Raw genomic sequence first — 24,136 nt, forward strand, 5'->3', positions numbered from 1 at the left:
GAATAGAAAAGAGTATTATAAAGTCTTTGGGGAAGGGAAACATTTTTGTTTTGAATTTTAACAGAAAACAAAAAACACTAACCATAAAGGTAAAGATATCTTTCACTCATTAAAATTAAATGATTTTTTTCCAAATATATCAAGAGAGTTGAAAAGCAAGTCACAGAATGGAGATGGTATTTGCAATTCACAGAATTAACAAAGAAAGAGTAAACACAGAACAGAGTACACAGTAGAATATATCCAAATGGCCAGTTAAGTGAAAAGTTGGTCCTCTTCATTATTCATCAGAGAAATGCAAATTAAAACCATAATAATACATCGCTATACACCCACCAGAATGACGAATTTAAAAGACTGACAATGTAAGTGTTCACAAAGATGAGCAGAAATGGATACACTCATGAAGTCTGGTACATCTACTAAAGCTGAAGACTCACCTTCTAGGACCCTGCAATTTCATTCCTATATGTATAGTCAATCAAATTTCATTCACAAGCACTAGGAGATAGATAAAAAGATTCCCATAGCAGACTCATTATTCACAGCCAAAAGCAATCCAAATGTCCATCTACAGTTGATTAATTTAATTACAGTCATTCAATAGAACACTGTAACAGTAATGAAAAAGAACAGACAATAGTAAGACATAGAGACATGGCTGAACCTTACAAATGAAATGTTAAGCAGAGAAGCTATAACCGAAAAGAACATTTATTATGGAAATTAATTTATATAACTAAGTTTTCTTTACAAGTGTTGTATTTTACAATAAAAGTGTTTTTTTAAAAAAGAATAACACTGTTAATGCAATAACATTTATGATCACACGTGTGCCAGAAGCCTAAGTGCTTAATATGAACTATCCCATTCATTCTTGAAAACAACCCCTATTTCATAGATGAATAGCCAGAGACACAGAAAAGTTAAATAATGTACCATCATCAAAAGTGACAGAACTAAAAATAAAAATAGTTCTGATTTTTATCAGAGTATGCATGCAGAGTATGTAGTCTGTCTTACGTGCATTACCTTATTTAACTGTGTTAACTTGCAATAAAGAGGCTATTACTTGTATTCTATATGAGAAAAATGAACCCTGGAGAGGCTTAATCACATGCCCAAGGTCACAGAGCTGGGGGGGTGGGGGGATCCCAGACTTCTACCAGTTAAACTGCACTGCTTTTTTAGTAAGACAAACAGGCACCTTTTAAAATATTTTACTCTCTACAAGTTCAATGAAATAAATTATCATCCTTGCTTATACCATGCAATTTGGTGAACAAAATATGCCACACTGAGCCATTTGATATGTTTATTCCAAAATATAAGGTATATCCCTGTTTCTCAAATAAGAATTGAGAAGTAACATGAATTTGTTTCTGGCTTTCCTTGGCAGCATGCAACTGATGATTTCACATTTCTGAAATTGGACCCCTGGGCCCAAGCAGGAGTAGTTCCGGCAATTAGGAAACCCAGTTTGAAAAAGTTGTGCAGAGCAACAAACCAGAGAAATGGTCAACACTGCTTCTGGGGTACAAGTAGCTAATTCAGCAGTAGAACCTTGTGTTTCTAGTACCTTTATCACGAACTGCAAAAGTAAGGATTCAAGAAACCATGTGAGGAAGATCTAAAGAGAAGAAAGGAAGGAGATTGTGCAGAGAGAAGTGTATAAAGAAAGAAAAGGTGGTAAAGAGACAAAAAGGAAGTGGAGAAATTAAGGCCACACAGAACAGTTTTAAAATGGAATTTCCATTCCTTGATACATTGAATGGGGGGAGGGGAAGAAAAGAAATAAATAACACCCTCCTGCCCCAGGGGAAAAATACCTAGTAAGAGAAAGGGATGATGATGGGAACCTCCATTCTGAACTCTGTGTTTGTGACATCAGATCACATTTTCTATTAGTCCTGGCATTTCATCACTATTCTTCTTTAACTTTCTTAGCCTGAATTGAAAAATGCCATCTTACATTCAGCATGATGTTACAATAAAATGATTTCTTCCAGCAACTTGCCTTGTAATTTAGGTGAATTACAATTGACTCACTCTAAAATAATGTGATGCCTGTTGGTGACTTAAAGGCTAAAAATCACCACTCACCTGCTTCCCTGCCCTGAAAATAAATGGTTAGACACCAAATTTATTATTTCAGAGTGTCCTGATGACTATTTGAGTCACAACTGCATACAGTAACCCTAGAAATATTGATTTTAAAATACCTGTGCAAATTTTAAAAACAAGATGAGTTTAATTCAATATCTCTTATCATCTTCCTTTTGAGTTTCATTAATTGCACTAACATTCTTTTAATGGGACATATCAGCCAGAAGGGGATGTTCAGTCTTAATCATCAATTTCGTGCAGAATCTTATTTCAAGGAATTTCCTCCCATCACTGGTATTTGTCTTGTTTGCAAATTCTATTCTGTATTGCTTGTAAATATGTATTCCTAACAGGGGTAAAATGAAGTTGAGATTCTATATTTCTATTAGGTAACTCAACTGTTTTCTGAAACCAGCACAGTGACAGAAATATCATCTCTTTGTCATATAAGGAGAGGATACTTCCAATATTCTCCAAAGGCGTTCCAGCAATGGAAAATGGAAATCCTCTAAAACATTCAATTATTTTCTAAAATTATATATGGTCTGAAGTAAGAAGTGGACATTTTAAAAACAATTATTTGCATTAGATATAATAAACTCAAAGAAATAAAAATAGGTGATTTCTATGACATTGGTTATTATATAAGTAGCTTTTTGCCTCTGCTCACCTTCTAAATTTTCTATATAATTTAGAAAAACATATATATTTGAACAAAAATTGAACAATTACTATCATTTAGGGGTCAGTTTAACTGACAGCCAATATCCTGTACCTAAAACAAAAGATCATAAAAAGTCACATCGAAATCAGTATCAAATATTTCTGCTGTAACTCTTGCCAAGTAGAAAATTACATCTCCAGAATTAGGAGTAATGGGACACCTAACATGCTTTGTGTCCACCACAAGAAAAGGATGCCCATGTTATTTCTCATACGCAATCCCATTAAAGTAGAGAGTGGAAAAGGAATCCAATTGAATAAATAACTTCATGTGCAGTTTAAAGGCCCATTTCTATGTGCTGGAGGGTGGGGGCATCTATTAATATCTCTCTTGATATCAATGGTTGCCAAATCAAGGGAGAAAGGAAGGCCATTATTTTTCCTGGGTTTTCTCATGTGGCTTTAAGTAGCAATTCAGGCAATGTAGGGCAGTCAGAACCAGAATCAGGCCCATCATTGCAATAAACTAAGAGAGAGATTCCTAACCAGAGGTGACTTTGTCCCACAGGGGACATTTGGAAATGTCTGGAACCATTTTGATCATCACGACTAGAAGGTTCTACTATATTCTAGTGGAGAGAAGCCAGGGATGCTGCTAAACATCCTACAATGCATAGGACAGCCCCTGCAACAAAGAATTATCCAGCCCCAAATGTCAGTAGTACAAAGGCTGAGAAACACTGGCCTAGGGGAATACCCATGATAGGCTGCTTAAAATTAGGTACACAATATATTAATCAAGTGAATGAGATTTGTTCAGAAGTCAAAGGCTCATAAAAACTACCTAGTTTAATTCTTGATTTGTATTTTTCTGTTAAAGTATATCTCAAAGAAATCAGACATTCTTAATTCATGTTATTTTCAGGTGAAAAATATTAATCTGACATAGCAAAAACATGATTCAAAAATAATATAATTGATAAACTGGACCTCACCAAAATTAAAACTCTGCTCTTCCATAGACACCATCAAGAAAAGAAAAAGACAATGCAAGACTGGAAGAAATTATCTGCAAAACATATCTCTTATAAAGGACTTGTATCTAGAATATGTAAACAACTCTCAAAATTCAATGATGATATCAGCTTTGTCAAAGATCAGTTGTCTGTAGGTAGATGGTTTTATATCTGGGTCCTCTATTCTGTTCCATTGCTCTATGTCTCTATTTTTGTATTAATACCAAGCTGTTTGGGTTACTATAGCCTTTAGTATAGTTTGAAGTCTGGTGATGTGATTCCCCCAGCTTTGTTCTTTTTGTATAGGATTGCTCTGGCTATTTGGGCTTTTTTCTAGTCCCAAACAAAGTGTACAATTATTTTTTCTAGATCTGTGAAATATGACATTGATATTTTGATGGGGATTACATTGAATCTGCAAATCACTTTGGGTAGTATAGACATTTTAACCATGTTGATTCTACCCATTCATGAGCATGATATGTTTCCCCATTTGTTTGTGTCATCCGCAATTTGTTTCCCAAGTGTTTTATAGTTCTCCTAGAGATCTTTCCCCTCTTGGTTAAGTATATTCCTATGTGTTTTATTTTATTTGCAACTATTGTGAATGGTAGTAAGTCTTTGATTTGACTCTCAACTGTTATCACATACAGAAATGTTACTGATTTGTGTACACTGATTTTATATCTTGAGACTTTGTTGAATTTATGTATCAACTTCAGGAGTCTCTTGGTGGAGTTTTTGGGGTTTTATAGAAACAAGATCATATCATCAGTAAAAAGCAATAATTTGATCTCCTCTTTCCCAATTTGTATACTTTTATTTCTTTCTCTTGCCCAAGTGTTCTCGCTAAGACTTTCAACACTATGTTGAATACACACTGGGGAAAAGAAGCCCTATTCAAGAAATGGTGCTGGGAAAATTGGATAGCTTCACTAGCAGAATAGAACATGACCCCTATCTCTCGCCACTCCAAAAATTAATTCAAGATGGATAAAAGACTTAAATGTAAGGCATAAAACCTTAAGAATTCTAGAAGAAAATATAGAAAAACTCTTCCAGACATTGGCCTAGGCAAAGAATTTATGACTAAGACTCCAATGGCAATTACAGCAGTGACAAATATAAATAAATGAGACTTTAAGTTAAAAAGCTTTGGCACAGCTAAGGAAATAATCAACAGTGCAAACCGAAAACCCACATAATGGGAGAAAATATTTGCAGTCTACACATCCAATAAAGGGCTAATATCCAAAATCTACAAAGAACTCAAATAAATCAGCAAGAAAAAAACAACCGCATTATAAAGGGGCAAAAGACATGAACAGAAGTTTTGCAAAAAAAGATAGACAAATAGACAATAAATATATGAAAAATGCTCAACATCACTAATCATCATGAAAATGCAAATAAAAACCATAATGAGATAATGCCATACTACTGTTAGAATGGCTTTTATTAAAAAGTCCAAAAACAATAGATGCTGGTACGGATAGAGAGAGAAAGGAATGCTTATACATTGTTGGTGGGACTGCAAATTAGTACAACCTCTACAGAAAACAGTATGGAGATTTTTCAAGGAACTAAAAATAGATCTACCATTTGATCCAGTAATGCCACTACCCCAAACAAAATAAGTCATCTTATCAAAAAGACACCTTCACTGGAATGTTTATTGTAGCAGAATTCACCATTTCAAAGATGTGAAGTCAACCCAAGCACCTATCAATTCATCAGTGAATCAACAAAATGTAGTATATGTATACCATGGAGTACTACTCAGCCATAAAAAGGAAGAATTGATGTCTTTTGCAGCAACTTGGAAGAAACTGGTAGTGATTATCCTAAGCAAAATATCTCAAGGATGGAAAAACAAATACCACATGTACTCTCTAATAAATTGGAATGTTACTGATAGGCACACAATATACAGATGGAAGTAAAATTCATTGGAAATAAAGCAAGGGGTAGGGGTAAGGAGGGGAGGGGCAAAAACCCACCTAATGGGTACAATGAACACTATTCGGGTGATGGGTACATTTATAGCCCTGACTCAAGTTATGTATCAGAAACATCTGTACTTCCTTAATATTTTGAAATATATAAATATGTATATAAATCAATGATGAGGATAAAAAAATTCAATTGAAAAAATGTGTAAAACAACTTGAAAAGATATTTTACAAAAGAAAATATACAGATATCAAACAGGCAAATAAAGATGCTCAATATCATTAGTAATAGAAATTAATTAGGAAAATGCAAATTAAAACCATAATGAGGTATCACTTTATGCTTTTTATGATGTCTAAATTAAAAGACTGACCGTATCAAGTATTAGAGAGGACGTGGAACAACTAGAACTCTCATACGTTGCTGGTAGGAATGTAAACTAGTACAACCACTTTGTAAAACAGTTTTTTGATTAATGTCTATAGAAAAATTGGAACTAAGTAAAGAAATAAATATAAGATTTATTTGCAAAAGCCAATAATCCAGATGTATAACAGCAAGTGAATGGAAAAACAGAATACCACACAGCAATCAAAAGGGATTGATACACACAACATATACGAATATCAAAATAATTTTGCTAAGTGTATAAAGCCAGACAGAAGAGTAAATAGTGTGTGATTCCATATATAAAAGTTCCCTGAATAATGCAAGATAACATATATAAACAGAAAGCAGATTGATGGTTACTGGGAAACCTTGGGCAGAAGAACATTGAGAAGGGGTTTAGGGGGGCATTACAAAGAGACTTCAGGAAACTTTGGAGGGCTATGGATGTGTTTACCATCTTGACTGTGGTGAATATTTCATAGATATATACATATGTCTAAATGATAAAATTGTACACTTTAAATAAGCTTATTATATGTCAATTATATTTCAATAAAGCAGTCTGAAAATAATAAAACTTTTTTGCAAAAGACACATCAAAGCTTTTATCATGTATTGTTCTGAGTCACTTGATCCCTTAACTGTCATATAGAAGCAAAAAAAATCTCGATTGGCCAACAAAGGCCAACTAAAGTCATATCCAAATAAACCTCTTGAAGCAAAGATTGAAGTAGTTTAGTTATTTATATGATAATCAAATAGGATGTCTACAAATAAGTTCATATATTTGCATAGTAATATATCATTCAACAAGTCCTTAATGTGTGAATTTCAAAGTCAATCAACAAATAACTACTGAAAACCAATATAACCCACCCTAAAGTAAAACTATACTCATCCTAAAGGAAAACTAAACATAAATATGTGTGTATTTACATAATTTTACTTTATAGGATATATTATACACACACAAAAATTTATAAGATGAAAGGAAAAATGGAACAGAAAGGGGTTTCAACAGAATTTTCATGATGTGAAATATTTCCATGGATTTGGCTGATAAGTCTATATCAAGGAATTGAAGCCTGACTAAGATGTATTCATTCATTTATTCAACATATATTTGTTGTGTGTCTACCTCCTTAAAGGTATTACCTAGGTGTTAGAGATACAGCAGGGAACAGAAGAGCCTGTAACTCTTAGGGCTGCTTTGTGAATTTTAGGTTTAATTGGGAGTAGTGGCTAAAAGAAATTTTAAAAACAAAGGAATAGCTGAGTGAGGGAGAGGAGGAAGAGATCATAATTTTAAATGGAGGGTATGGGTTCTAGTAAGTCCTCACTGAGAGAGCAATGTTCATGCAAAGACTTGAAAGAGCGAAGACAGTAATACATAGGGATAACTACAAAAGAACACTCCAGACAGCGAATAGCCTGCTCCCTATGAAGATAACATCAGAGAGGTAAAAGTTCAGATCTTGTATGACCTCGCAAAAGCATGGGCTTTTACTGATTGAAATTAAAAGCCATTGAAGGTTTTGAGCCCAGGATGTTACGTGTCTTAATTTTTTAAAAGATCATTCTAGCTGTTGAATGAGGGCAGAAGAGGGAAGCAGCAGAAATGAGTCAGAAGCCTATTTCAAAAGTCCAGGCAAGAGATGACAGTTTTGGCAGACAATCTCTAAAACGACTCTCAATGATCCTTGGCCACTCCTGGTGTTTACAGCTTTGTGCAATCTCCTCCCTTTGGATTCAAGACCTGTGACTTGCTTCTAGCCAATAAACCATGGCAAAGGTAAGGAAGTGTCACCCTCATGAGATTAGATTAGATTAGATGGGAAAGGTGATAGGAGGCCACTACTGCAATTGCCTGACAGTATATATTAAGACTTCATCTTGCTAACACTGGAGAGAGTGCCCCTCACCAGCCTACAAGTGAGTGGCCATGCGGTAAGTGGCCACATTAGAGAAGCCCTTGTGGCAAGAATCAACAGGAGGCCTCAAGTTGCTGAGAGCAGCCTCCAGCAAGAAACCAGACAACCTGAGGGCACTTTGAAGAAAATCTTTCATCAGTCCAGCCTCAGATGACACTGCTGCCTTCAAAGCCAATCCTGGACTGGAGCCTGAAAAAGGAAAAGTCTGAATGGGACAACTAGCAAAGCTATGCCCAAACTACTGACCTACAAAACTAGGAAATACTAAAAGCAGCCTGTCTTAAACTTCAAATTTACTGGTAACTTGTTATGTAGTAGTAAAAAAAACTAATACGACAGTGATTCATATTAGGGTGGTAGCAGTGGTTTGAAAGTAAAGAGACAAGATTTAATAACTTTACGATCCACATTCAAAATTAAAAAAAAAAAAAACAAAACAAAACACAAAAAGATTTAATAACTGATACAATGAGAAAAGTAAAGATGGACTCCAAGGATTTTTGTCTGGACAATAAGAAAAGAAAAAGTCATTTACTAAGATAGGGAGAGCTGGAACAAGTTTGGAGGATATGGAATCAAGGGTCTATTTTTGCACAATTTTATTTTGGGGTGCATGAAGATAAGAAGTAAGGAATAGAAAGTTGCATCATGAATCTGAAGCTCAATGCAAATAAGAGGGCAGAGATATACATTTGGGGGTAGTCAGTAAATATTTGGTACACCGACTCCCCGAGATCCATGATATCTCAAAGTTGTGGTAGAGAGAGATGATGTGGTGGAGAGAGATCAATGATATCTCAAAGTTGTGGGTGAACACAGATGTGGGAAGCCAAAAATCTAATAGGAAAAAAAATGAAGTCATTCAAAATAGGGTATACAACATAAGCAGAAGTGTAGAGGAAGGAATGATTCAAAGAGACTATTAGTGACTTAAAGGCAGTCAGCGTATTTCATTCGTCATCAAGAACATAACACAGCACCTGGAAAACAGAAAACCCTAAAACTGACTGGTAGCTAATGAGCAAGCACATGAAGGCAGCAAAACAAAATTGTCCTTAATGGGAGGTGAGATGACAAGAGGAGAGATTAGTGACTTTTGTATTAGAGACTTTCCTTCTGAGATATCTGACCCTAAAATGGCATGTGTATCTTCTTCCAGAGTGGGAGAGGAGTCCTCGGAAACTAAATTAGAAGGAATCTTTCAAAAGCCCTGGTTTGGAATTAATAGGTACCTTAAATTCTAGATTTGGCTACAGGGAAAGTGTTGACTGTAGAACCACTTGAAATTCTTTTAGACCCAAAGGTTGGGGTGGAGAGTTGATTCATAGCTAGGAGATAGAAAAGAGGTTAACAAAACAGTGTTCAGATCAACTAGTGGATCATGGTGCTCTCCAGATATTTTTTACGTTTTATATTAGAATGCTTCTTACATGAAAATGTTTTCATTAAACATCTATAAGTACTGTGTTTTTAGTACTGTTCCAGAGGTATTGTAGAAGCTATTTAAAAAGTAGAATAATAGCTTTTGCTCTCAGAAATCTATATATGCTAGATAAAAAGAAAAAAATATACCTATAAGAAACCACAAAAAAAAATCAGGAGCCAGCATATATACACATTCTGAAGAGATAATTGAAATTTATAAAACAATAATATGTTAATACTGCTATAAATTATTTAGAAGCACGTTTTTCAACGCTTCCAATATATTTCTCTGCTATACCCTGCTACTCCTTAAACCAAATGATATGTGTACACAACATACATATAAAGGTATTTGTATGATACATCTTTTTATACATATAGGTTATAAAAGGATGTTTTGTTCAAATTTACTGAATACCGGATAACTGAAATATCAGAGTAACATTAATTCAGTGTTTATAATGTGTTTAGCACTTTCATCTATGTTCATATGGCTATTAAATGGCAGGGTATGGAACTGAATACAGGCTATAGGATCTAAAATCCTGCTTTCTCCTCTCAGCCCCATTGTCTCTGCCCCAGCATTCCTTCCATTTCATTCTGTGTCAATCAGATTGATTAATTTATATATTCACACTCTGCACTTTGGAGAAATGCTAAAAATAAAAGTCACCCTGACACACGACAATTTAGCAGGAACATTGGAAGTTTTTCCAAATGTTGTTATGAGATAAATTATATACCAAAATAATGTACTGTCAGGCACATTCCTCTCTTGCTACTTGGATGGATATAATAATATAGTCAGTTTTTTCCACCTCTAATTTATTGATGGCATGAGATTTGTCATTTTGTCTGGGTGAAATTATATATCTAAAGGGAATTTTCAATGGATAAAGTTAATTTGAGTTATTTTGAACTTTCAGCAAGTCTGGGAGATTTTTAGAAAAGATGAGCACTGTCAACCAAAGAGACAGAAAACTATGTATTTTAGTTTGAATTTTTTGAAAGCACATGAAAAGGCAATCCACATAGCTTTTGATACTAAAGAGAACACTCAGAGTGTAAATGCCTATCAAATGTATCACCAAAAAAAGGAGGGGGCAAATGCACACATATTATTTCTGTCAATTAAACATAAGTAAAAATATTCTCTCATTAAGAAATTGGGTAAACCCAAAGATTTAGAAACATACTAAGAAAATTCAACAAAATCACTAATGCTTCTTCTGTGTGGACAGTGCTTCACGTGTGATCACAGATATGTCCAGACAAAAATGAAAAAATTATCTACAGGCGTCCTCAAACTATGGCCCACAGGCCACATGTGGGTGTTTTGCCTGTTTGTTTTTTTACTTCAAAATAAGATATGTGCAGTGTGCATAGGAATTTGTTCATAGTTTTTTTTTAACTATACTCCAGCCTTCCAACAGTCTGAGGGACAGTGAACGGGGCACCTGTTTAAAAAGTTTGAGGACCCCTGATCTAGAGTCTACAACTTTATTATCCCAAAGTCTAAGCTTTATAAATACTTAGTTCTTTTGCTGAATTTCACCTTTTCAGACAGACATTGGGCACCATATGCACATAGACACAGTGTATATTTAAGCTGAAGGGAAACTAAGCAGACTAACACAGGTATATTTCCATTCAATATCACTGACATGATGAAAGTCCATAATAAAACAAAATGCTCACTTCCTAAATATGACTTTTATAAGGGATTACTTTCTGTGACTTTGCTCATTGTCTTTATTTGTTAGTATACCTCTTCACTCATCAAGGTCTTATTAATAACAATAAAACGAATATATTAAACTGTATTATGTGTTATGCATGCTTATTCTCACTTAATGTCCACAAAAATTTTACAAGTTGGTGATTTATATTCTTATTTTAAAGATGACCAACTAAGGCATAAAGATGAAAACTAAGCGGGATTTCTAAAAATGTTTTTTTTTTTTTTTTGGTAATTGACAAATAATTACTATATATATTTATGGGATATAATGTGATATTTTGATATATGCTTACAATGTAGAATGATTAAATGAGGCTAATTAACAAATTTATCACTTAATATACTTGTCATTTTTGTGGTGAAAATATTTAAAATCTATTTTAGCAATTCTGAAATATACAGTTATTATTTATTATAGTCACCATTCTTTGCAATAGATCACTACAGCTTATTCCTACTGTCTAACTAAAACTTTGTAATGTTGGATGAATATCTCCTATTCCCCACCCCAACTCTCACTCAGCCTCTCATAACCATCATTCTACTCTCCACTTCTATGAGTTCAACTTTTTTAGATTCTACATACAAGTGACACCATACAGTATTTGTCTTGCTGTGCCTGGCTTATTTTGCTAAGCATAATGTCCTCCAGGTTCATCCATGTTGTAACAAAGGACAAGATCGATCGTCTTCCTTTTTAAGGCTAACTAGTGTTCCATCATAAATACGTCCATTCATCTAATGATGGACATTTAGGTTTTATCATATCTTAGCTATTGTGAATAATGCTGCAATGAACATAGGAGTGCAGATCTCTCTTTAACATAGTAGTTTCATAGTCTTTAGATATATACCAATTAGTGGGATTGCTGGATCATATGGTAATTTTATTTTTACTTTTCTGAGGAACCTCCATATTGTTTTCCATAACGGCTGTCTGAATCTACATTCCCACCAACAGTGCACAAATGTTTCTTTTTCTCCACATCCTTGCAAACAATTATTTTACATCTTTTTATTAACAGCCATTCTAAAAGGCACAAGGTGGTATCTCATTATAGTTTTAATTTGCGTTTCCCTGATGATCTGTGATGGTGAGCATTTTTTTATATATCTGTTGGTCATTTGTATGCCTTCTTTTGAGTGAAGCCCTTTAGCCATTTTTGATTGGGTTGTTTTCTTACTATTCACTTGTTTGAGTTCCTTATATATTTTGGATATGAGCCCCTTATCAGATGTATGGTTCACAGATATTTTCTCTCAATCCATGGGTTGTCTCTTTACCTTGTTATGTCCTTTGCTGTGACAAGGTTTTTAGCTTTATGCAATCTCATTTGTTTATTTTTGCTTTTTTGCCTGTACTTTAGGGGCCACATAGCTAGAATTTGAACCCACTTCTTACTCCAAAGATAATGACTTTTTAATTGCTAAATATTTATATAGCCTTAATGCTTAAAATAATATAGAAGTACTATGTCCAAAAAAGGATGCCCTGGAAGTTCAGGTTCATAACATATAACTTTTTGATAGTGCTGTTTTCATGTAATGATGGAAAACAAATACATATTCTCTATACATTTTAAAGAAAATCTCCCAACTTCTAGAAAACCCACTTCCTCTCTTTTCTCGGCTTGTGTTCTTGTAATATTCTTTCATCTCAGGGAAAATCCCAATTAAGTAGCCTTAAGTCATTATTGACCCTATTTTTACCAGAGGCCTCCCAAAATTAAGCCTGAAGTCAAATTCAGGCTTAAGAAGGAAAAAGAATCTGAAAGAGTTTCTCTATTCCATTGTCTTCTATTTCTCTGTCTTTGATCATAACCTCCAAGTCACTGGCTGCATTGAAAAAAAACAAGATGAAGGAAAAGGAAGGGAGAAGGAAAAGGAAGGGAGAAGGAAAAGGAAGGGAGAAGCAATAATGATAAGAAAAAGAAATTTGTCAGAGCTTCAAGAATTCAGAAATGGATTTTAATTAGGGATTTGGAACCATGAATGGAGAATTTGTAACTTTTATGCAAATAATCGATCTGCTATTGGAATTTATAAAAGAACAATTGCTTCCTTAGAGTAGGCTAAAGGTTCAAGCCCTTTCCCTATTGGCTTTACATTTTTTATAATGTAAAAGTATTATCAATTTAGGGGTTACAGAAAGAGAATAGATGCTTTTAATCACTGACCACTTCAAGGCACACAATCTTATAATTCTGGTCTCTTCCTCTTGATCAATTTTTTTGAGTTTTACTCCACATGTACATACAATAGAAATAAGATTCAAAACTTGCTCCTTCTGGATAACACCAACAGAAGTCATAAACAAAGGCAAAATCTTCATTTTAAGTTGCATACTGCAGAAGGAAATTAGGTATTATATTGAGGAATGAAAGTCTTAAGCCAAAAAGCAAAACATCCATAATTTAAAAGTAAATACAAGTAAAAAAAAATGTATCTGTTGAAGGACTTTGACATAGCCCATTTGTCTAAAAATAGAGAACTATTCTCTCATTCATTTTATCATTTTAACTGGATGTATTTCAATTTGTAGAGGAGCTGAGGAGTCAGGTCCTCAGCTATTTTCCCCCACTTTACAACTGAATGTTTTAGAACATAGCCTCTTCTTTCCTCGGTACAATAGTTTCCAGTCCCTTCTTTCCTGCTTTTCTACCCTGTCCTATCCCTAAACTTCACACTACTAAACATCTTGATGTGAAAGTACAAAGAGAAAAAAGAAAGATCTGAATTCTGAATTCAAACAGTGAGAAATCTAAAGTGCAAGGTTTTATAAGTTAAACTCAAATAATTCCTCAAAATACATATACGATATCTTAACTAATTGCTAAATCTTGTTTAACAAAAATAAAATTAAATGTCAATGAACTTCTTAGATCATGGAAGGGAGATCAATTTTAGGTCAGAAAAGCTATTAGCATGACTTTACCCAAACTATAAAAGATGTCTCATGTGAAGTTGCTATAGTACCTGAGATTGCTACAACAACAATTATGAGAGCCTATATTTCCAAGATGAGACACTATTCTCCATAAAAATTGATTGACTTATTCTACAGGTCTTAACACTTTCTACTATTGCATAGTAAAAAGTTATCCCAAAGTTGTTACCAAGTCTAAAATCTGCATCAGGTTTAAGAGTGCTGCTAAATTAAGATACATTTTTGGACAGTACACATAAAACATAAAATATGGGGAAGAAATGCTTAGCCACAACTAACATCACCAAGATACAGGATCATGTTTCCATACCAACAAGTAGCAACAATAGGTATTAGCTCCAAAGTAGTTTTCAAGTGAAAACACTGATAATCAAATTTTCCCTACCAAAGGAAAAATATTTGAAACATTTCTCTGAATAGGAGTTTAAAAGAAAAATCAATTCTGATTTACCTGTTCAAGAATATTTTGTGAGTACATTAATGGAACTATAATGTTCTTATAGTGGTAGGACTGAAATAATGAAGCACATGGGTATTTACTATTAATTGTTAAGGACAGGTGTAGGTGGGCAATGTTAACCACAGGAAAAGAGGAGGAGGGCAAAAATGAAGAGGCCAATGAGCATGTAGAACCTAACCCACAGTGGCAGTTAGGGACTTTTGCTGGCCAGGAGCATGGACAGCAACTAGGAGCTCATGTCCAAAAGTGACCTTTTCCTCATTAACATATATTAGCATAGTAAAAATTATACCTACCAACACCGTGACAGTTTACAAATGTCATGGCAACCCCTGGAAGTCACCCTATAAGGATAAAATTGGGGAGGGCCCTTCACTCTAAGAGCTCTCCACCCTTTTTCCAGGAAAATAATGAATATTCTACCTACCATTTAGACCAGGGGTCCTCAAACTTTTTAAATAGGGGGCCAGTTCACTGTCCCTCAGACCGTTGGAGGGCTGTTGGAGAGTGTGGAGCACATTCCACACATGCGCACTGTGGGCCCGGGACGAGTCGGCTGCTAAGCAGGACAGGCAACAGAGGCAAAAACACCCAGTGGGCTAGATAAATGTCCTTGGGTTTGAGGATGCCTGATTTAGACTATCAAAAGGCATACACATAAAAGCAGAAGTCTGGTAAAATCCCAGCATCTTCTCCAGTTGCTGAGATAGACCCTTTTTCCCTCAGGAAATGTACTTTTGCTTCTATCTCTGTGCTGAAAAGCCTGCAATAAAAGCTGCTGGTGTGTAAGTGTTAAGCCTGTCATCACTGTGTAGCACCAGCCATGCTTGTGATTTTCCCAAGCAAGGACCAAAGAACTGGGACAATACCCTTCAAAAATCAACCCTAACATGAATGATGCAAACAAATGGCAGACTTCAAGAGTTGATGCTTCCATATGTATTATATTAACAATATTTTATTTTTCCAAGTATTAATATCTTCTTACTTGAAATCCTTATCAATTCCATAAGAAATACAATGAAAAGTAGAAATAGCACATCAAGTCATTTTTTCTAGATAAAAGAAAGTTCATGGGAGGAATAAAATATGCATATATACATAGATATGGATATGGATATACACATACTGATCCATTACACTTATTGCACACTAGTTGTAGAGGAGGTAAAGGATATATCAAGTAGACAAAAACAAAAGAAAAAAAAACTAAAATTAGAGCACAAGTGGTAAGAAAATGTGAAAATCAGATTGCTCTGAAGACAAAAGCCAGGGGTCAGCATTGTAATGATGATGCTGAGCCTTGGTATAAAAGCAAAAGAGGAGAAGTGAAGGCAGAATTCCTAGATTAAGCAGGGAACTCTGGAAGAGGACTAAAGATTTGTAATATTCCATGCTGTAAGGTTGAAACGATTGCAAATCCTCTCTGAAGGAAGCTTCTACAATTTATAGGTTCTATAGGTATGTCTGTGTGTGTGTGTGTGTGTATAATGCATATTTATAATAAAAGTCATCAAATATGCAATAACAAAAGCCAATACAAATATAAGTGAACAAAAGTATAGGCATTAGTTATAGACATCTGAGAATTGGAGGTATTATAATTATCAGCTAGAGATTATAAAATATCTATGTATGAGACGTTTAAAGAAGTAAAATAATAGCATTTTTTAAATTAGCAAATAATAGGATACTATCAATAGTGGTGAGACAAACCTGAAAAAAATAACTAAATAGAAGTTTTAGAAATGAAATAAAATATATTATTTAAATAAAAATATGTAATAGGTTAAATCTCAGAATAGGCAAAAGGAAATAATTTACAGATTCAAAGCAATCACCATCAAAATACCAATGTCATACTTCACAGACTTAGAAAAGATAATTCTATTCTTTGTTTGGAACTAGAAAAGAGTCTAAATTGCTAAAGCAATCTTAAACAAAAAGAGCAAATCCAGAGGCATCACATTACCAGACTTCCTACTACAGGGCTATGGCAACCAAAACAGCTTGGTATTGGTACAAAAATAGAGACATAGAACAATGGAACAAAAATAGAGGACCCAGATATAAAACCACCTCCCTATATCTGACTAGTCTCTGACAAAGCAAACAACAATGTATACTGGAGAAAATAAGCCCTAGTCAATAAATGGTGCTGGGAAATTGGATAGCCACATGCAGAAGAATGAAACAGGACCACTCACAAAAATTAATTCAAGATGGATAAAAGACTTCACTCTAAGGCATAAAATCATAAGAGTTCTGCAGGAAAATGTAGGAAAGACTCTAACAGCCTAAGCAAAGAATTTATGACAAAAAAGACCCCAATAGCAGTCATGACAACAACAAAAATTAATTAGTAGGATTTGATTAAACTAAAAAGCTTTTGCACAGCTAAGGAAAAAACCAACAGAGCAAATATACCAGTGGTCTCCAACCTTTTTGGCACCAGGGACCAATTTCATGGAAGATAATTTTCCATGATCTCAGGGTGGGGGGGGGTAGTTTGGGATGATTCAAACACATTTATTTTGTGCTTTATTTCCATTACTATTACATTGTAATATATAATGAAATAATTGTACAATTCACCATACTGCAGAATCAGTGGGAGCTTGGAACTGGTTTTCTTGCAACTAGCTGGTCCCATCTGGGGTGATGGGAGACAGTAACTGATCAGATACAAGGTAGAACTCAAATGGTGATCTGAGTGATGGGGCACAGCTTTAAATATACTGTATTTCGCTGAAAATAAGACCTACTCATAAAATAAGCCCTAGCAGTATTTCTAAGCATTTGTGTAATATAAGCCCTACCCCAAAAATAAGACCTAGTGATGGGCATGGCTACACAGTGTATCTGCACAACCCATGCATTGGATTGTATCTGTACAACCCATACCATCACGGAGCGGTAAAGAAGATGAGTAGCCCTTCTCATCTGCCCCATGAGAGCTCTATTGCTCAACATGAGGGATTGGGGCCAATGGTTCTAAAGGAAATAAACTTGCAAGAAATTCAGGATGGAATTGGGGTTTGGAGAGTTATGATGATGTTCCAGAAGATGACTTAACTATATTTGAATAAATGTAGATTGCTGTACAGTACTTAAAAAAATAACACATCCCCTGAAAATAAGGCCTAGGGTGTCTTCTTGAGGAAAAATAAATATAGGACTCTGTCATTTTTGGAGAAACATGGTAAATGATGCTTTGTTCACTTATCCGCTATTCACCTCCTGCTGTGCAGCCCATTCCTAAGCGGCCACAGATCGGTACCAGTTTGTGGCCCTAGAGTTGGGGACCACAGAAATAGACAACCTACATTATGGGAGAAAATATATGCAAGCTACACATCTGATAAAAGGCTAATATCCAAAATTTACAAAGAACTCAAGCAAATCAGCAAGAGAAAAACGAATAATCCTATTAAAAATTGGTCAAAAGACATGAACAGAAACTTCTCAAAAGCAGAAAGACAAATGGCCAGTAAATATATGAAACAATGTTCAACATCATTAATCATCAGGGAAAACCAAGTTAAAACCACAATGAAATACCATCTTACCCCAGTTAGATTGGCTTTTATTAATTCAAAAACAGCAGATGCTGCAGAGAGAAAGGAATACTTATGCAATGTTTGTGGGACTGCAAATTAGTACAACCCTTATAGCATGGCGATTTCACAAAGAAGTAAAACTAGATGTATTATTTGATCCATCAGTCCCACTATTGGGTATCTACCCAAAGGAAAAGAAGATTTGTCATCAAAAAGACACCTGTACTTGAATATTTATTGCAGCACAATTCACCATTGCAAAGATGTGGAATCAACCCAAGTGCCCATCAATTCATGAGTGGGTTAATAAAATGTAGTATATGTATACCATGGAGTACTACTCAGCCATAAAAAAGATGAATTAATACCTTTTGCAATAATCTGGATGGAACTGGAGATAATTCTCCTTAGTGAAGCACCTCAAGAATGGAAAAACATTAGCCGGGCACGGTGGCACATGCCTATGCATCCCAGCTACCCAGCAGGCTGAGGCAGGAAGATTGCTTGAGCCCAGGAGTTTGAGGTTGCTGTGAGCTAGGCTGATGCCACAGCACTCTAGCCCAGGCAAGAGAGTGAGACTCTGTCTCAAAAAAAAAAAGGGGGGGGGGACAAATACCACATGTACTCATTACTAAATCAGAACTAACTGATGAGCACATATCTGCACAGTGGTAAGTAAAACTCAGTGGAAATCAAGTGGGGGGCAGGGGAAAAAACCTACTTAATGGGTACAATGAACACTCTTTGGATGATGAGCAAACCTATATAGCCAGGTCTTTAGCATTACAAAAACAATACATGTAACCTAAAACATTTGTACCCCCCTTAATATTTTGAAATACAAAAAAAGAAGAATGCTAGACTTCTCACAATCATTTCTAGCTTAAAGAAATACAACTCTAAGGAACACCAAATTAAATAATAAATATTAAACAAACATGAACAGTTCCCTGTTTCTTGGTTAACAGTATTTATCAAATTTTAGAGCTAAATGGAATTGGAAGTTCCCAATCTTACTATGAGCTGACTTTTGTGTCCCTACTCCCTCCCCAGATTTATATGTCAAAGTTTTAGGCCTTAGTAGCTCAGAGTATGACTGTATTTGGAGATATGGTCCTTAAAAGATAATTGAGCTAAAAAGAGGTCATTAAAGTAGGTACTAAATCCAATATTACTATGTCCTTATCAGAAGAGGTGATTAGGAGACAGATAAGTACAGAGGGAAGACCATGTGAAGACAGAGATGATTACCATCTACAAGCCAAAGAAAGAGCCCTCAGAACAAATTAACTCTGCAGACAACTTAATCTTGCATTGCTAGCCGCAAGGATTTTGAGAAAATAAATTCCTATTGTTTAAGAAATGCAAATTGTAGTACTTTGTTATGGCAGCCCTGGCAAATGAATACAAATCCTATTTTCTTGTTATTTGCTGCTGCTATTGCTGCTGCTGCTGTTGTTATTGAAATTGATGTCCAAAGAGCACAAATGACCTAACCAAAGTAACAAAGCAAGTTACTAGAAGAGCTGGGATAGAACCCAAGTTCCTAAAACTCAATCTCATTTCTAAATAAAAATCCAAATGTATGGCACAGAAAAATAAAAGGATGAATGTTCTGCTGAATGGTAGGATAAAAAAGCTCATTTTTTTGTAAAATCCCAGAAGATGCTCCTAGTAATCCACAGCGCACCATTTGAAAATCAGTACATTGAGAGGGCTGACATTCTACACCAATATTATTAGAGAAGCTTGTGAAATAAATTGGTTTAGAACCTCCCCTTTTAACAATAGACAATAAGTCAAGTATGACTATAGAAAATGAACACACATTGGGGGAGAAATATTTTCTGTAACTGATGAAACAAGATATAGAGGTTAATTGTACCATTTGAAAATAGAAATGTAACCAATAGAGAAACAAAAATGTTTTGTAACTGTACCAGAAGGAAGGAGAAGGGGTGATAGAGGGTATAGTTAAACTAAATCTTTAGCAGAGTAGGAAGCTTAATGTTTAAATCCAGAAATAACTACATAAACATTTATTGATGAGGTGAAAATAACCACCAGAAGGAACCAGAAATAGTCAGCAATCATTGCCTATGGAGCTCTGGGAGAAGAGGTGGAGAAGCCTGGGGCAGGAGACTGCTCATTATAAGCACTCCTGCAGTAGTGCATGTGTGTGTATATATATATATATATATATATGTGTGTGTGTGTGTGTGTGTGTGTGTGTGTGTGTGTGTGTGTGCCTGTGTGACTTTTTCTTAAATAAAAAGGAGGAGGAGGAGAAACCAATGAAGAGAAAGCTTTCATTGAGTTTATCTTCCTCTTCCTATATCCACTAAAGGGAATAGTAAAGTCTATTAATACACACTAAAAAATATAATTCAAAAAAGAATCACTAATTTGTTCTATGCTGACTTCTATTAAGATACAGAGGCCATCAAGCCTCTTCCCAGTCTTCCCTAAAGTAAGTTTTACCAAGCCAGAGAATCCCACTCTCTGGCCTGTTGGGCATAAAGTCAAATCAAATCAGTCAAACCAAATCTATCCCCTCCTGTGACCCTTGTACCTCCCACTGCCCCCCGCCATAAAGAAATGTTTTTAAAACACACATATGAAGCACTTTATATACTAGGGTGGAATCTATAAGTCCTCTGAAGTAGAAGACATCAAATTTCTACAAAATTTCATTTTGGTGCTAGAAATTCAATTCCAGACCACTCCATTACTTATGTTTCTTTCCTGGGCTGTTGAAGAATTGAAACAAACTATGTATTTTGTTTTCCCCTTAAATATGAAGGTAAACAAGAATTGGCAAATCTGCTTTCTTAATAAGAAAGTCATGAAGGATATATTAAATATCATAAGATAACCCAAAAATCTATCTCCCCTTTAAGGATGTTAACATCAACTGTAAAAACAGTTTATTGAAAATTACATGCCAACACACAAAATAAGATTATAAACTTTTGATAAATTTTCTGTCATAAATTGGCAGAATAGAAAGTACTTTTAATAACATTTGCTTTTCTGGAATAACTTCTGCATGCAATATAAAGATGGTTGTTATGTTTCAACCTCAAGTATCAGTTAAGGACCAGAGCAGTATTTGCCAAAACAATATATAACATGCAAGGAGGATAAATTCACAAGCCAGCTAATTTTAATAATATTGAAGAAAACATCTGTAGGCTATCTTCAGACTGGGAAACTGAAAGTAATATGAATCCAGTATGTCTATGTAACTAAGTTAGAGCTGTCAATATGCAGTACAAGCTTGGTTCGTCACAACAAAAAAATAATCCATAAAACACATGCTCTCTCTTGCCTTGATATATAAGGAAAACAATATGCATTGTCCTACCATAATCCACCATATTACAACTGTCTGAGCAATGCATTCTCCACAGGGACATTTCCATTTGGCTCCCTTCTTTCTGAGGTATTGCCAATTTTGTTGAACTATTTATAAGTTTTCACTCCCAACCTTTTTGACACCAGGGACCAGTTTCATAGAAGATAAGTTTTTCCACAGACCAGGGTTGGGGGGCGGGGTAGGAAGGTGAAGCGCTACCTCAGCTCCACCTCAGATCATCAGGCCTTGAATTCTCATGAGGAGCGTGCAGCCCCTCGCATGCGCAGTTTGCAATGGGTTCCGGCTCCTATGAGGGTCTGAGCTGCTTCTGATCAGATGGTGGGGCGGGGCTTGGGAGGCAAGGCTAGAAGATGGGGCGGGGCTGTGGGTGCAGGTGGAGCTTTGATGGCCCTCCCTGCTGTGCGGCTGGGTTCCTGGCAGGCCATAGACCAATGCTGGCCTGCACCTGGAGGTTGGGGACCTTAGCACTAAGTTCTTGTGACCCAAAGTAATTTAGAAACACCTTGGAGCCAGATGGAAATTTTAGGCAGAAAGTATGGTTTTGAAGTGGTGAGTTCTCTTTTTTATTATTTTTAATCAACACATATTAATAATTCCACATATTTATGGGATACAATGTGATGTTTCAATACATGTATACAATGTGTAACGATCAAATCAGACTAATTGGCATATCCATCACAATAAACATGTATCCTTTTTTTGTGGTGGAAACATTCAATAACCTCTATTATACCTATTTTGAGATATACACTACTTTATTGCTGACTATAATCAACCTTACTGCGCAATAGGCCACCGTAACTATGTTTCCTTTTTAACTGTAACTTTGTACTGATTGAGGAACCTCCCCTGCCCCCATCTCCAGTAACCTGTTCTAGTCACTACTTCTATGATATCAACATTTTTAGATTCCACAGGAGTGAGAACATACAGTTTTTGTCTTTCTGTGTCTGGCTCATTTCGCTTAACATACATAATGTCCTCCAGGTTCAAAAAATATGAAATGCTTCATGAATTTAGGTCTCATCCTTGTACAGGGACCATACTAATCTTCTCTATATGGTTCCCATTTTAGTATATGTGCTGCCAAAGCAAGCACTGATGAGTTCTCTTAAAGTACCACATTTTGTGAAATAAATTTTAAAATGACTAAAATAAAAAGTCTTTACTGTAGTAGCTCTCTGAGTGATAAGACATCATGGCAAAGATAAATACCAAAAAGTTGATAGACAAAAACACTATAGACATAGTCTGAATGGCACATGAGACAGCACGTTCCTAAAGGTCCTAGTTGCTCATTTAGATACAAATTCTGAAACTGTTTCCAGTAGAAACTGTGTTCTCAGTCCCTGGCTACAATAAAAAATACCCACCAATGCCATCAAGCAAAACAAGTAGGCCTCTTTTGGGGCCTTGTGAGTATAAGGACTAAATTCTCAGGCATGCCAAAAATTGTTTTTTGTTTAAAGTTCACTTGTTAAGATATATGATATCCATCCTACCCCCATTCACCTTACCTCAATACTATTTTTATGTTTTCTGGTTCAAACAGGCTTTTCTTCAACCTCATACCTATCTAATCATATATCTATGATCTGGATAGATGAGCTATAGAATAGACATTTCTTCTGAATTATGGAACTTAAAGGAAAAATTACCAATTGGGTCACATCATCATATCCCTGCTCATAAAAGCTAGAAAGCAATCGTATGGTTTCTTGTTTTTGCTGCAGCAAAGATAGTATCAGAATAATTACACAAGACTTCTATAGATGATTTTTTTTTTTTTAGAATTCTCCATCTTACCCTCAACTGAGGAAAAAACTCTTAGTTTGTTACTAGATATAAAAGTGTAGGGAACTTTTAACTCATCAGATAAAAAATGTAATGTAGGCTATAGTTGCAGGTTCAGAAAACATGACAATATTCCTTAAGAGAGATTTATTACCTTTTTGAATTACTTTCATTGATTTTTCTTGTCTACACACCCATGTTTCCTGCTGCACCACAATATTCTATTTTCTATTTGGATACTTATATTTACTATGTGCCTACTACCAACTCATCATTAATAAATTTTTAATAGATTTTTAGGGTGACCTTAGCAAACCATGCCTTTGTTCCCTGCTTTAAGATGAACACTGCTTTCAAGTAATCTCTAAAGATAGGGCCAAGGTCAGCTTCTCTATTTTTAACACAAATAGGAAAATAAATTGCAGATTACAATGCAAACAAGGTTAAGTTTTATACTTCTATCTATAAAACAGTGTCTTAATATTCATACTGCTGGTTTTTAAAATATAATAACTTGACTTCAATGACTGGAGAAGAATATAAATAGATAATAGATAATAATTAATAGATAAAATGAATACATCTGACTTTTAAAAAGCTAATTCTAATCAAAGGAGATGACTTAGACAAAGCTTAGAGTATAGTAGAATACTAATATAGAGTATGCCATTCAGTAAACTTGTTAAATGTTATTGAATGAATGGTAATGATTCAACTAGACATTTGTTAAACCAAAAACCTGCTCAGAAAGGAAAGAAAAGTTTCTGG

General features: G+C 35.0%; 1 non-coding gene across 1 annotated transcript; it reads right to left on the reverse strand.

The window, feature by feature from the left end:
- Nucleotides 1-22,566: 22,566 nt before the first annotated feature.
- On the reverse strand, nucleotides 22,567-22,673 carry LOC142870277 (U6 spliceosomal RNA). The gene has a single exon (XR_012918708.1). It is a non-coding gene; the product is annotated as a U6 spliceosomal RNA (small nuclear RNA).
- Between the last annotated feature and the right edge of the window lie 1,463 nt (nucleotides 22,674-24,136).

Source organism: Microcebus murinus, chromosome 3, assembly GCF_040939455.1.
Source record: "Microcebus murinus isolate Inina chromosome 3, M.murinus_Inina_mat1.0, whole genome shotgun sequence".
NCBI classification, from domain to species: Eukaryota; Metazoa; Chordata; class Mammalia; order Primates; family Cheirogaleidae; genus Microcebus; species Microcebus murinus.